Consider the following 14,001-nt stretch of genomic DNA (forward strand, 5'->3'; position numbering starts at 1 on the left):
TTAGCAATGAAGACATGTGTAACATTATTGCCAGCACGCATTTGTGTGTGTCAGTGAAAAAGGCAAAGCTTGATTGTCCAAAATAAGCAGACATTTTGCTATAAGACTTGATAGAAACATAAACAATCTTGGAATCAATGGAATTTGTAGTTATTCTTTGGTATTACATTACAAAAACTAGACATTACATTGCAAAAAATAGACTACGGAACAATGCAGACCACTTTATCTGTGACAAAGATCCTAAAATTAATGTGGAATAGATGTGCCGTTTTACAACTTTCTGACATTTTTAATAGAGAGAGATAGGTGAAAAATGAAGTTGAATATATATTGGTGACCTCATCACACTGATACCATTCCCCTTTTGAAGACAATAGACTGATATATGTACAACCATCGGTTTTCTTTTTCATGAAGTGTAGCACTTACACTGCCCATGTGACCATCAACCAAGAGTAACTTCTCCTTGGAAGCACTCATCTTGGCATCGTGCATTGTGTCCTGCGGTGCGTTGAACAGCATTACAGTATGAAATTTTGTGTGCAAACTGCATACCAGCAGTACCAGTGTACCAGCAACATTTCACATATGTGGATTTCTTCCCAGACCACACGTTTGTGCTTTTCACTAACACAGCCTTGGCTTCTCCTAGACATATTCTATGCACAAAGAACATACATTTTACAAAATGACTGTCAAATTGCACTAAAATCAGGAAGAATATGAAATGACAGCATAACATGAGATATGTTAAATCAGAGAGGTGGGAATATTAATGGGGAAGCTTCATATATGAAGGAAAATAATTAATTACTTTTGTAATATGAATATGTGACACTTAACATGACACAAATATGTCTTCATTATGAAACCTGATATATTGATATAACACATAGGGTCCTACAGGGAAAACAAGGTCTCACATGACTTTCCCAACTGTACCTTGATAACTTAGAACACAAAGACCTACATCCACTATGACTTTTTCCCCCAATACTATTCATTCACTTCCATTCAAACAAACAATATAAAAAAAACCAATCAATTTGGTATTACTGTACATCGTAACAAAGAAGAGTTCCTTTAGTGTGTACTGTTTCCACATTGGAAATAGAAAATTAACAAGATACTGACTTGAAAACACACATTTTACTTTTTTTTCACCGAAACAAATGAAATTAAAATAGTAGCCCTACAGCAAACTCAATGACATAAAAAATGAAAGTACATTATATACAAAACTAACAACCCATCTCCCGAACTACCTTTCCTGACAATTTCTACCTTTACAACAATCCTACAGCATAAATCTTTCATACTTTACATCTCCCCTCCCTTTTTCAATCCGCCCAATGCCACACACACACAAACATTGCATGTTCATCCCAACTCCTTTTGCTTTCTTCCATGGAGAATAGATAACAAAAGATAGCAACAAAATATATATATTTTATCGTGTCAACTATTTGAGATACTAAGATGTCAAAGCACATGAAATTCTACTGCATTCACCAAAACGCCGTCTACTCACAAATAGGCTAAATACACGCAGTCCAGGGAGGTGAAAGAGAGACCACCTCCCTACACAGTCTATCACAACAGTAACCTTACACACCTCTTTATCCTCCATTAGCCTGTTTTCTTTGATGGGTCTGCACGTCCACAAATATTATCATATCACCTCACAAGGAGGGTCACTGGGACAATGTCCAAACAAATGGCGTGTGTAATGAGGTCACCTGGGAGGATAATACTTTCAGTGGCTGTTTGGATAGCCCTGCAGCGGACTCAAGGTAGAAAAAAAAAATTAGCTTTGAACATAGGCCCTATATCATTATGTTTGTCCTAGCTCCGTAATGAATAGAATTAATAGGATCAATACTATACCAACATTTGCACAAAACAAAGAAAAAAGATGTATTTGATTTCAGTTTTGTTTCCAGGCATTTGCCATATATGTATTATATTTCAGTTTCGCAAACTGCGTGTGTGTAAATGGAAATTCACAGAGTACTGTTAATTCATGACACTTTGAGTGTTTATTTTGAGCTATGTGCTACAAACTTGTGCACACCTACAAATATCAAAATATTTAGCATTAATGAATTTTATCTTTTCTACTTCAGTAAAATGCTGACAATAAGCAAAGATAAAATGTGCAAACTCTATCCTACTTGACTGAGCACACAAATTAATCACATATTTATGTTAATTTCAACTTCTGCAGTAGCCACTTCTGACATCTCAGTGCTTACTTTATCACTGGCATTATTCAGAGTATCATGAAATCAAGAGAAAATATTCTTAGTTGGGCATAAACTCTGATGATCAAAAAGTCAATGCTGCCCATTAAAGTCTCTTCTGGGACAACATCAAAATTTCTGATACTCCTTCCCATTTTGTATTTATATGTGAGCCCAAAATTTCAGACATGTACCCGTACCTAGAAAAGCAAGAAACAAATTAAGAGACAAAGGAATCACAGCTCTCCCACCCCCACCCCAGTTCAAAATGGAGCCATGTGGATCAATAACATGGATAATCCAGTCTACCTTTTTTCTCTAGACCTATTCAAAACTCTTCTTCGCCATGTTCTCATTGAAGCGTACTGCATTACACTTGACTGTAGCAGATTTACAAGTGCCACTACACCAAAGGCATTCCAGATGAGTAACTCACAATGCATCCTATTCATTGTTGGGAGGGGTGGGGGACATTTTACGTCCCCCAACTTTACAAAACGATGCTGGAATTGACCTGTGATACCTTTACTCAAATCAATGATGGCTATTGTCTGGGTACCCACATAGAGACATGCATGGCGGCATTGCCCTAAACCATGGGGAGACTTGAGGAATTTAAAAAATGCTGAAAATGCCTGATTCAACTCATTTAATATTGAGAACTACTGTGTTTTGTACACATTATGCACACAGGCAAATGAACATCAAACAAGCATGAAGTTTGCATACACCAGAATCTCAATGGTAATACTGCAAATCAAAAAACAGGTAAAAGAAACAACACAAACAAAACAAAACAATTAACTCTTACAGCACAAATGTGACCCACTACAACAAAAGGATTCTTAAGTCCCTGACGGCTGAAACAAGAGAAAATAAAGTTTAACATCAGATCATCAAAAATCGGTCAAAACAATCGCATTTCTGTTTTTGGCACAATATTCTAGTCTAGTGTATTGCCTATCATCTGCCATCATTTTGAAGCTTAAAGACCAATGGAAAGGCAAGAAATTAACATTTTTTTCTGGGCCATGATTTTCAGACTTTCAACGGAACAGAAACATGTCCGAAGATTTGGATTTACCGCCGGAAAAACTTTGAAGGCAGTTTTCTCAAACCTGATATACTAAATCACTTGACATGCACTAAATAAAATTGATATCTCCTACTGAGTACTTTTATAAGTTGTGTTATATATGGGGAAAAACAAGGGAACAATTTCATGTCATTTTAAGAAAATTGCCCCCCCCCCCACCCCGCCCAACTTTCGGATCCTTTTGTCATAGTGGGTAAAAAATATTCTCATGTCTAGATGGGATAAGTTGCAGATCTGCTTCTGACAAACCCACATTTTAGTAGACCCCAATGGCACATTCTACACATACATCACACACACAAAGCACATCATACATCTATCCATCCAGGATTTCATTTCAGACAGGAGAAAAATAAAAAATGGGGCAGAAAAGAACAAGTGAAAATAACCAAAAATGGAACACCAGTATGACGGAAAAAAGATGACAACACCCTCCTGTGATGACGTTCATCTACAAATGCCAAATTTTTAACCCCATCTCCCTGGGGTAAAATTCCCACAAGATGCGGTGGGGAAAAAAAGAAAAGAAATGTTAGTACATCAAACAAAGAGCCCCATGCACATGTTTGGCATAATTTACAGATAAATATGTTGAGGTTTTATGAGTATCACAGAAAGAATGTTAATGTGTCTGCCTACTCACTGCACATAGCAACACAAGAGTCTCTTTCTGAGACAAAGATCATTGAAGAGATGAAACTCATCTTTGAGAGATTGTGCTCTCTGAGCAGAAAAAAAAGCAAGAACAAGAAAGTAAAAAAATCAGTAATCTCTCTAGATCCAGCATTCATGACTGGATCGCAGATGGCTGACTGTCATTCTTCATGTAACATCCTCAGTGCATTTTATACAAAACCGTTATTAAAGGGGAACACTGGACCAGTGAGTCAAAAGTAAGTCTGAAAATAAAGTGTAAAACATTACAATCACAAAAGGGAAAATTTGATTAACATGGGATAAGGATTCGAGGAAGTTAGGAAATTGAGAAATTTTGCTTGTTTTACAAAAAAAAAGTTCTTGAAGAGTAAGTATGAATATGCCCATACTGCCATAGTGAATTGATGATGTCATCTTTCACAACTTGCCATATAGTTTGTATATGAGATCTTGAAATTTTCAGTTTTTTGTTCAAATGCCAGTACCAGTCTCATATCCCAATATAGCTGACTGATTACTATTGAAATTATTTAGCTAGCAAAAACAAGATATCTCAGATGTTTATTGCAAAATAAAACAAATTTTCATCATTTTTTTACACGATCAGTGAAAAATTGTGAAATGATAAAATCATCAGCTTACTCATTTGCAAATTCAACCATTTTGCAAAAAAATAGTGAATCTTTCAAATTTCATGCTTCCTTACTTAAAATCTGATTCTGAACAAATTTTCACTGCTGTACTCCTATAACATAACTCTCCAATAACATTTTACTCTTTCTTCTCAGACCAACTTGGAACTGGCCTTTAACACTGGCAGCCCTACAAGAGCTGGTACAATGTACTACATATTATGTCACATAACCTATCGCCTTATATAAATGAGGAGTATTGTATGATGTCAAAATGTATGCCTACCTATTTTGCGCTTTGTGATTCCAGGTGGGAAAAACAAAAACAAGCAAATATTTTTCACTTTGTTTCAACTTGTCCTACCATAGGTAAAGTGCCCAAAGTCAGTAAATTAATGACAACACAAATTATATTCACAAGACAAATAAATTGTGGAAAAATGTCTGTGCAACAATTTCCACTTTTTAAAAATCGACAGTCAGCTGCACATAACCATGACTATGACGTACGCCATGGTGTATGTGGCCGCGCCGAGCGTGGCTGCGAGGTGTATAGGAGTAGCATGTGACAAAAATCACAGTCTTCCTGCAGTGAGCATTAACGTTGCAAATCATCACGGCAAATTTCACACTGAGGTCAGAAAACTCACGCCCCGGTGTACAATTTTTTTTTTTTCCGGTGATGTTTAAGGTGCCTTATGGCAGTTACCTAGCAAGTTTAATTTTCAAAAAGAGCAAATTTTCTTGTGTCCGAGGTTTTCTCTGTTGGATTACAAGGTCCTATGATGTGATTTTTTTTCTTTTATAATTATATTTATTTAACAGGGGTGAATCCAGGAATTCTGTAAAGAGGGGTGCAAAGCATTTTAAATTTCTGGTGCCACTTACAACAAAAAGGGGGGCCTTAACAGGTATTTTCTTGCACCACTTATGTGGTTAATGGGCTGACAAGCAAAAAGAAAAAAAAAAGAAATTTAGGCTTAGGCACAATTTTGTGGTGCTACTACAATCGATTGTCAAGGATCATCATGCGATTTCATGCATACTTTTCTGTAAAAAAAAAAAATTTAAATTGAAAATTAACCCGTTGAGGACGGACTGATTTTGCTACAACACACATTTCCCATAGACACCTGCCCGAGTATACTCGGGACTCGTCCTCAACGGGTTAAAGGGGACAGGGTGTGTGCACCCAGTGTGCCCCCTTTCATTTTTACTTTTTATTTCTTTATTTCAAAAAAGAGAAAGCAAAATTAAAGGGGGGTGCGTGTCCAGTGCACCCCCCCCCCCGATCCACCAGTGTTTAATGTAATCATTACAAAATATATATTAATACATTTTAATAGTATTTAACCTGCCTGAAAAGAGATTACATGATGTTCTGCAGATACTTCTAGATAGTTCACAACTTAGACATTAAAAAAAAAATCTTATTCTATAATTATCATTTATCATTTTTTGGTACTGTGAGTGAGCTGTCATCAGCTCTGTCTCTGGGCTTGACATTATGATACCGACATGCAGAACTTGAATATTGCTGTGACTTGGCATGTATGACACAGACTCCCAATTATTACTGATAAAATTTTCAACTATGCTAATTTCAAATATGATGGGAGAGGAAAAAAAAAGTACACAGTCCTCCTTAGTGTAATCTGTGCTCCACTCAAGGTCTTTCCCTATTCAAAGCCAAACCACTCCTCCTGATGACATTTTATTGAGCCGAGTGGAAGCCCGTTAGCGTGGGTTTATGGCCTGGTATTGATTGACTGCATCTATCGATTCCGGCCATGGCTGAATGGCTTCTATATTACAGGGGACACACCGCAATCCAGCTGTTACATTGGGGACCACGTCCGTCCGGAGGTGTGGCCACTCACTCAGCTTCTGAAGCTGGGCTCTCTGGAACGGGGCTTCTATTAATTATGCAGGCATACATATATATGTAGATAAAAATCAATGCTAAAACACACCAAGCTTTGCTCTGTCGGGTTATATACATTCGGCATGTCTGTTAAAACTGCTTGACAAAATGTGCTGCTTATATAATTTGTCTACAAGCATCAAAGTTTATTATGGAAAATGCAGCTTCTCTAGTACCATTTAGTCCGGAACCATACAGGTATGTTTCACAAGAGATGGAAAACAGAGGTTAACCACTTCTATGTCTTGTTTGCTTGTCTCCCTTCTGTCAATATCATAAAAGCGAGGACCATGCAAACACTGCGGTTTGTCATTACTGTCAGAGAGACTGTTTCAGCATTTTAAGCAAAGAGAAAGAGAGAGATAGAGAGGGGGGAAACATCACAACAACAGAAGTAGCAAATTGTGATGGTGAAATATGCCCACACATTTTTCCACATTTATATACAAACAGAAAGTGAAGGGTCGTACAGAGTTCAAAAGGTAATAACTGCATCAACTTCTTGTTTTTGTTTTTTGTGCAAGTATGTATGGGTGTGGGTGTGGGTGGGTGGGTGTGTGTGTGTGCAATTGCACAATAAATAAGAAGTGAAATACACAGAAATCCAAATTTTATATACGTATGTAGCCTACGATATATGTGCAACCAAAAAAGTGAATGGGAGCATTATTATACATCATCAAATGCTGCAGCGCACGATTCAACAGGCATACATTAACACACATTATGTACACACACAAAATATTGTGTGTTTCAGCACATAGGGCGCTTTATACTAGTAGAATTCTTGTCACCTACCTCCCCCCTCCCCCCATGTGTTACAGCTACTCACTTCAGATATAACACCAAGGCAGATAATTGATGACAATCAGCCCTAGTGTTTAATCTTGGCATAGAATTGACAATGGTGCAGCATGCTGTTCTTTTGATGATCTTTACATATGAATGGCAACAAGGGATAGTTTCACTGCAGAGAATATCACATCTTCAAAATTATGGGGACATGCTTCAGCTATGTATTGTTTTATAGCCGTATCGGCAGGAGGTAAGATGAATACTACTCTACTGGTAAAGCCTCATTCTCACAATATTGAGTTTCACTGCAGAAATCTATAGCCTTCCACAGGTCGAGTTAGTTAGTCACAGAGTACCTGTGTACAATTGTACAAAGTCTTCTCCTCTTCTGCACTTCCACATCTTTATCTTGCTGTCTTTGTCCACATCATCTGCTGTTTTCAAAGTTTGTTTGTTGTTGTTTTAAACAGATGCATAGTCAGAAAACACATGCTATTAAATCACCTCATGAGATTTCTTCTCTAAGCACATGGCATAAACCCAGTATAATCGGCACACCCATTGACTCACAAAGAGCAATCAATGGTGGTCTGTGTGCCGTGGTATTCATGAACGATTTGGCACTTAATGAACTCTGAAAATCAATGCCACAGCACAGGCGCCATCTGGCAAAGAAAACTTTAAGGTGACAATGTATCATATACCTTGCTTGGTTCTTGCCAAGACCAATTCTTTTCTCTCTTTTTTTTTCATGATACGACAAAGAGATAGAAATGACTAGTGGCAGTCAATCTGTACTCAACATGCATGTAAATCTCTAATAACATCCAAGTGAGCAAAAACAAAACAACAACAACAACAAAAACAATCATGATATCATATCATGTCCACAGCTTTTCGAGTTGAAGTAAGCCTACAGTGCTGGACAATCTACAACTTTAGACTTTAGTACAGAATCTCCTCATCCTCAAACTCACTGTTTCACTACCATCTTGACACAACCAGCTACTACAGGTTCATTGAACTTTAGAGCAAATCTTCTACTTTTTTATATTATCATTTTGTGTGTGTGTGTGTGTGTGTGTGTGTGTGTGTGTGTGCTTGTGTGTGTGTCTACCACTGCATTCACTGGCTCGAGTGTCGGGCTAAAAAAAAACCCCAATACCTATGTAACATGTCCAATGTTTAAGAAGGATTGCCTCTACTAACTATACACAGCCCTGTCGGTCACTGTACAGAAGTTGTGATTTAATTGATACACTTCTTTCATTTCTTGTTACATATAAGGCTCAGCTGCCCTCCTAAAAATCTGGATCAGTCAAGGGTAAAGTCTATCTGCTGAATCACTCAGAGTAAAAAACACCAACACAAGGCACAGGCAGTAATCAGCACACTTGAGTAGCATTCACCACACAAGTCTATATCAGCAAGGCCAATATTGCAACCAACCAGTTGTCATGGCAACAGAGAGCTTTTCATTTCTACCATGCACAGATTTTTTTCTCTGGGTGCTCGCAATGACAATAATTGATCAAAATTATATGTATGTGCCAAAATACCAGTTTTCAATGATGTACACATAGTATAAACAGATTAATAGTATGCAATAAAAATATGATTCCTTCAATCAAGAATAATGGAACGTTGAAACTGCAATGAAATGATGATAAATTATTATTATGAGTGTCTGCAGGAATGCTTATGTCATTTAAACTACATAAAGGATTTTATTGACTACTTCTCAGAGAGTTCTATGAGTCTCTCTCTCTCTCTCTCGATCTTTTAGGGTAGGAGGCAAAAGTAGTTATGTTCAAATACCAGTGGTATACTGTATGATCCTTGCTGATAGTATCAGCACAGACCATAACCTGACGGTGGTGTTTCACGAAGAATTCAAGTTGAACTGAATTACAATTTAAGACTGACAAAAATTATGGTATGCTGTGCTGTGTGTGTTTATAATGTTGCTCAACTTTCTTTTGAAAATGAAGATTTTGGAGGACTTTTTTCATATAGCCATTCATTGATAATACAAGATAAAATAAATAACAACGGAATTATTCTATAGACATTTATAATGATAATTATTTGAAGTGATTTAATAGGCTAAACAGAGAAACCAGTGGCATACCATAATTTTTAGTCAATCCTTTAAAATCCAAGTTTGACTTCGTGAAACATATCCCCCCCCCCCCCCCCCCGGCCCGTTACCTGTGGCTGTACCCGCAGGCCCTCCAAGCAACAACCCCACCTCCCACCAGCTGCCTACCCTATAGATGGCCTGCGCTATCAACTACACCATAGAGCCACTCTACCGGTAACCAGCGGCACCTCCCTTCCACCCCTACGGGCATTCGGGAGCGCACGACACCGTAAACTTCTGCAGGTGTCATGGAACCGAGAACTGATTTGGGCTCAAAATAACACCCAAGGGTGAATATTCTCACTTTCTTTGATGTACTCACCTGGTTTGTTTCTTGAGAGCTGTGGCCGAGAGCTATAATCGTATGCTGAATGAAAGGAAATCCAACAGAGAGGTTTGATTCCAGTGCCTGCCGTTCACGTACCGGTACCCCTGATAGAAAGTAGCCGATAGCCATACCACCAATCCAATCCCTATCGCCCGATCAACTGTGGTCTGTACGCTTTCTATGCACAGACACGTACACATGCGCGAAGAGTGAAGGGGCGGGGAATAGAGCGTGCACTCAGACCCACTGTACCTGACTGGAAACTTGCCAACAAAGCGACAGAAACTCGTCCTCTTCCAGCTTGTCATTCTGCTACTGTGTAGACCCAATCAGTCAGTCTGCTGCCATCTACCGCCAAAGCGCATACTAACTCTTCTAGGGAATACTGAGTACAGTTGTATTGGATGTAATTATTTCTCCAATCAGGGAGGTGCCACCTCCCTGCTCCATTCCATCACTTTATTTCTTGCATGAACCACACACAAAACAGAAAAATGTGAATATGACACACTGATTTTCACCAAACTTGCAGACTGTCTTCGTAATGAAAAAAAGAAATAAAGAAACAATTCAGCTTGGGGGTCATAAGTTCAAAGGTCAAATGTCATAGGGGTCATTAATAAAATAAAATGATAATTTCGAGAATGGATGATGGGGTTTTCACAAAACTTGCAGGGTGTGTTCAGAAAATAAGAAAGAAACTACCAGTACATATTAATTTGGGGGTCATAGAGGTCAGGGGCAAAGTTCATATAGGGGTCATAAAAGAAAGAGAATACTAACCAGTAAACAAATCTCCCACTAACTAGATTTTCACCAAGAATGTAGGCCTATTGTATAGAAATCCCTGTGCCTCATTTATGTTCATAATTATTTAATAAAGTGCCTACGGAATGGCAATACTTTAATCATGGCTGCTTACTTTTGTTAGCGGAGGTTTGCTCTCTCGGTGTGCTCTCTAGTTTTTGTTTGTTTGTTTGTTTGTTTATTTGTTTGTTGTTGTTTGTTTGTTTGTTTTGTTTTTGCTTTTTTGATGGAGTACGGTGGCCAGCATTCAAATGTCTTCATGCCAAAGAACCTGAAAGCAAGACTGGCATAATAATGAGTCATCGAAAGGTGTAAAAGTTTCTCCTTTTTCTTCTCCTATTTCTTTCCTGCATCAGTTGCGGCGATTTCATAAAGCGACTGTGTACGGGACGGGGGCAGAAACATCGAAGGCAAAGTAATAATGAATTGTAAGTGTATTCTTAACCATACAGGAAAAATGATACGTTCTACTTTAGTCCGGCACTGATTACAAGTAGCCCTAACGCAACAGCATTGAACTTTGTGTTTCTTTTCGTTCAAAATGCCTGTGATAGTATTACTATGATATGATTTGTTCTTGTTTCTACCCGTAGCCCTCTTTTGTCTTTGTTTGAAGAGTTTGATGGCAAAACGGGTCAGGCGACATATTTGAACATTGTAAAGTAAGTCCATCATCAGATAGAGCAAAATAGAATCCTTCCACTAATACCCCGTTCCCACTGCCGATCAGATCAACTCGATCAAGCGAGATCAATCTGACTGGACTGAAATTAAATTGGTCTAAAATGTAACATAGGCCTATATGCCCATAAATGCATCATTATAGAGTTGAAAGAAATTGACTGTTCTACAACCCTAATGAGTCGTTTTCTTTGACATTATTGTTCTCATTGTTAAAGAATGAAAAAGTGAATGAAAAATATGTATGTATTCATTGATAAGGTATAGGCCCAAGAGTGTGTAAAGGAAAATACATGTATCATATTAATTTCTAAATTCATGAAGTGTGCTGATATGTGGAAGAGGGTATATTATTATTAAAATAAACCATATATAACATATCATACAGTTAGCAAAAAATGATGAAAATCTTGGTTGTTCATTTTTTGTCAACTCATCCCATCTCAAGCCAATCGATATCAAGGTGGCCTTCAAGCAATGTACATACAATTCTCAATAAGCCAAACCTTATCAAGCGAAGCAAAAGTGTAACATCTATGTAAATAGAAGTAAAGTAAAAGCCACTGAGCATTTATGAATCTACGTTACAACTCCTGTTTTAACAGGTCAGCGTAAGAAATAGATTTTATATCAACGTATCCAACTTCAACTCGAAACACACAAGCAAGCAAAGGAATTCAAGAAACATTTTTTAGTTTATAAGTAAAGTAACTAATGTAGACAATAATATCCTTTCACGTTACAGTCATATTGCCAGTATGCCGATTTTATTTATTTATTTATTTATTTATTTTAAGTTTCAGTCGTGTTTCCTTTCTTTCTTCTGGTATTTTTGTCTGGAGAGTCTAATTCTGCCATGTCTACTCTTTGTTGTCTTTTCTCTCTATTCTTTTCTTCAGTGGGCCAGGAGTGGCTGAAAATACTGACGATATTTAACTTTCTAACGTGGCCAAGGACTGCATGTAACTTCTCTTAAAGGGATAGTACAGTTTTGGTTGAGATGAGAATTTGGGCTTTTAAAGTTTTGCAAGATACCAGAAAACACTTATGATATAGCACAGAGCATACCATTTTAAGAGCATTTCAAAGTTTATTTGATGAAAATCGGGTTTGGAATTACTGAAACATCCAAAAACAAAATAAAACAAAGCGATCGTTCCAAAGTGTGGGTCCCACACTTTATTAGAATCGCTCTTTTTGGATATCTCAGCCATTTCAAAACCAATTTTTATCAAATAAACGTTGAATTCCTCATAGAATTGCATGCTCTTTCATATTTCATAAGAGGTTTCTCATTATCTCACCAAAAAAAAAATGTTAGAAACCTGAAATTAGGTCTCAACCAAAACTATACGATCCCTTTAATACCTGAACAATAAATGAGTGCTAAGAAAGTACGTCTGCACATGCTGCAACCACTGTCAAAAAGTGTTCCGTATTTGATCGAGTGCCGGTCGAAGCGTAATCGAGTTTAGTCGAGTATCAATTAATAGCAGTCCTGTATCGGTCGTATAGCGGTCGAGTTATTCGTGAAACTGATGAATCCTGGATCGAGATGATCTGAAATCAATCGTGTAGCATTCGAGTATAACTCGAGATGATCGGGAACTGAGCTCGGGGGAAAATCCGTCCCGACCACACTAGATTTCTATACGATCGATTCCCGATCAGCTCGATCTCTTCACGATCACTACCCGAGCTGTTGATGTTCGGGCTTCCTACTCGAATATTTTGGACATGTCCAAAATTATCGGGAAGGAAGCAGGAACGATGCCGATCAAGGTAGATCGGCCCCGAATACCAATGCCGAGCGAGCCCGACCAGGCCAAAAAAGCTTGATCGGGATTGATCGAGTTGATCTAATCGGCAGTGGGAACGTACCATATAAGACTTCACTTTTACTTGTTGCATATAACAAAGAATATTCTTGAAGTTTGATTAAAAATGTCCCATACGTTGGTATTATTATCTCTCCTTTTTTCGGGTTTAATCACAAATAGGCCTATCTAAAATTGGCAAGAATGGAGTTAAGTCATTTTGCAATTGAACTCTTCATTTATTTTGCTGATTTCTGTCTTTACTTGATTCTGATTAAAGGATGAGTCTGTCGGTCGAGACCATTACAGAGCTGATAACTTTGGGAGTGGCAGAAATAAGAATTCATAAAGCTACTTGCTAACATTTTACAGATTTACAAAAAAAAAAACAACTGTAGTGCGTATACAAAGTGTGAACTGTCTATAGTGTTAAAGCTGTTTCTATAATAAAGCACCACAGTGATGGCTTATTGAGAAAATACTTATTATTAGTGATATCTCCTTGGTTGACATTTGGGACTTTATTGCTAAATTTGTGAACGGTACTAGGGTGTTTTGGGATTTAATTGAACTATGCAATTATGCATCAAATGTGATTTTTTTTTCAGTCCCTGCCCACAATGTGAAATAGCTGCTTCAATGTGCATGCAATGTAATTTCACAACATGTTAAAGTTAAATTGGCTTTTCTCAAAATGGTAAAAATATGGACAACAGAAATTGTGGCAGTGTACAATAATCAAAATGAAATACTATAATGAAAATGTAAAAGTTTTGGCATGCCATCGATTTCTTTTTTCAATGGCCTCGTTCTTGATGAAATTCATTGCACTCTGTATACATTAAATTTAATCCAATTTGACTTTGTGTGGAATG

At 37.5% G+C, this 14,001-nt stretch overlaps 1 protein-coding gene across 1 annotated transcript in view; it reads right to left on the reverse strand.

Annotated features, from left to right (window-relative positions):
- LOC139710852 (unconventional myosin-Ia-like) overlaps window positions 1–10,030 on the reverse strand; it is a 96,999-nt gene extending 86,969 nt beyond the window's left edge. Inside the window, exon 1 of the mRNA XM_071622774.1 lies at window positions 9,816–10,030. The gene's annotated coding sequence lies outside the window, so the exon portion shown is untranslated. The remainder of the gene's footprint in view (window positions 1–9,815) is intronic.
- Window positions 10,031–14,001: the final 3,971 nt, after the last annotated feature.

The sequence above is a fragment of the Diadema antillarum genome, unplaced genomic scaffold (assembly GCF_040938485.1).
Source record: "Diadema antillarum isolate AM-2024a unplaced genomic scaffold, OU_Dant_1.0 seq00001580_RagTag, whole genome shotgun sequence".
Lineage (NCBI taxonomy): Eukaryota > Metazoa > Echinodermata > Echinoidea > Diadematoida > Diadematidae > Diadema > Diadema antillarum.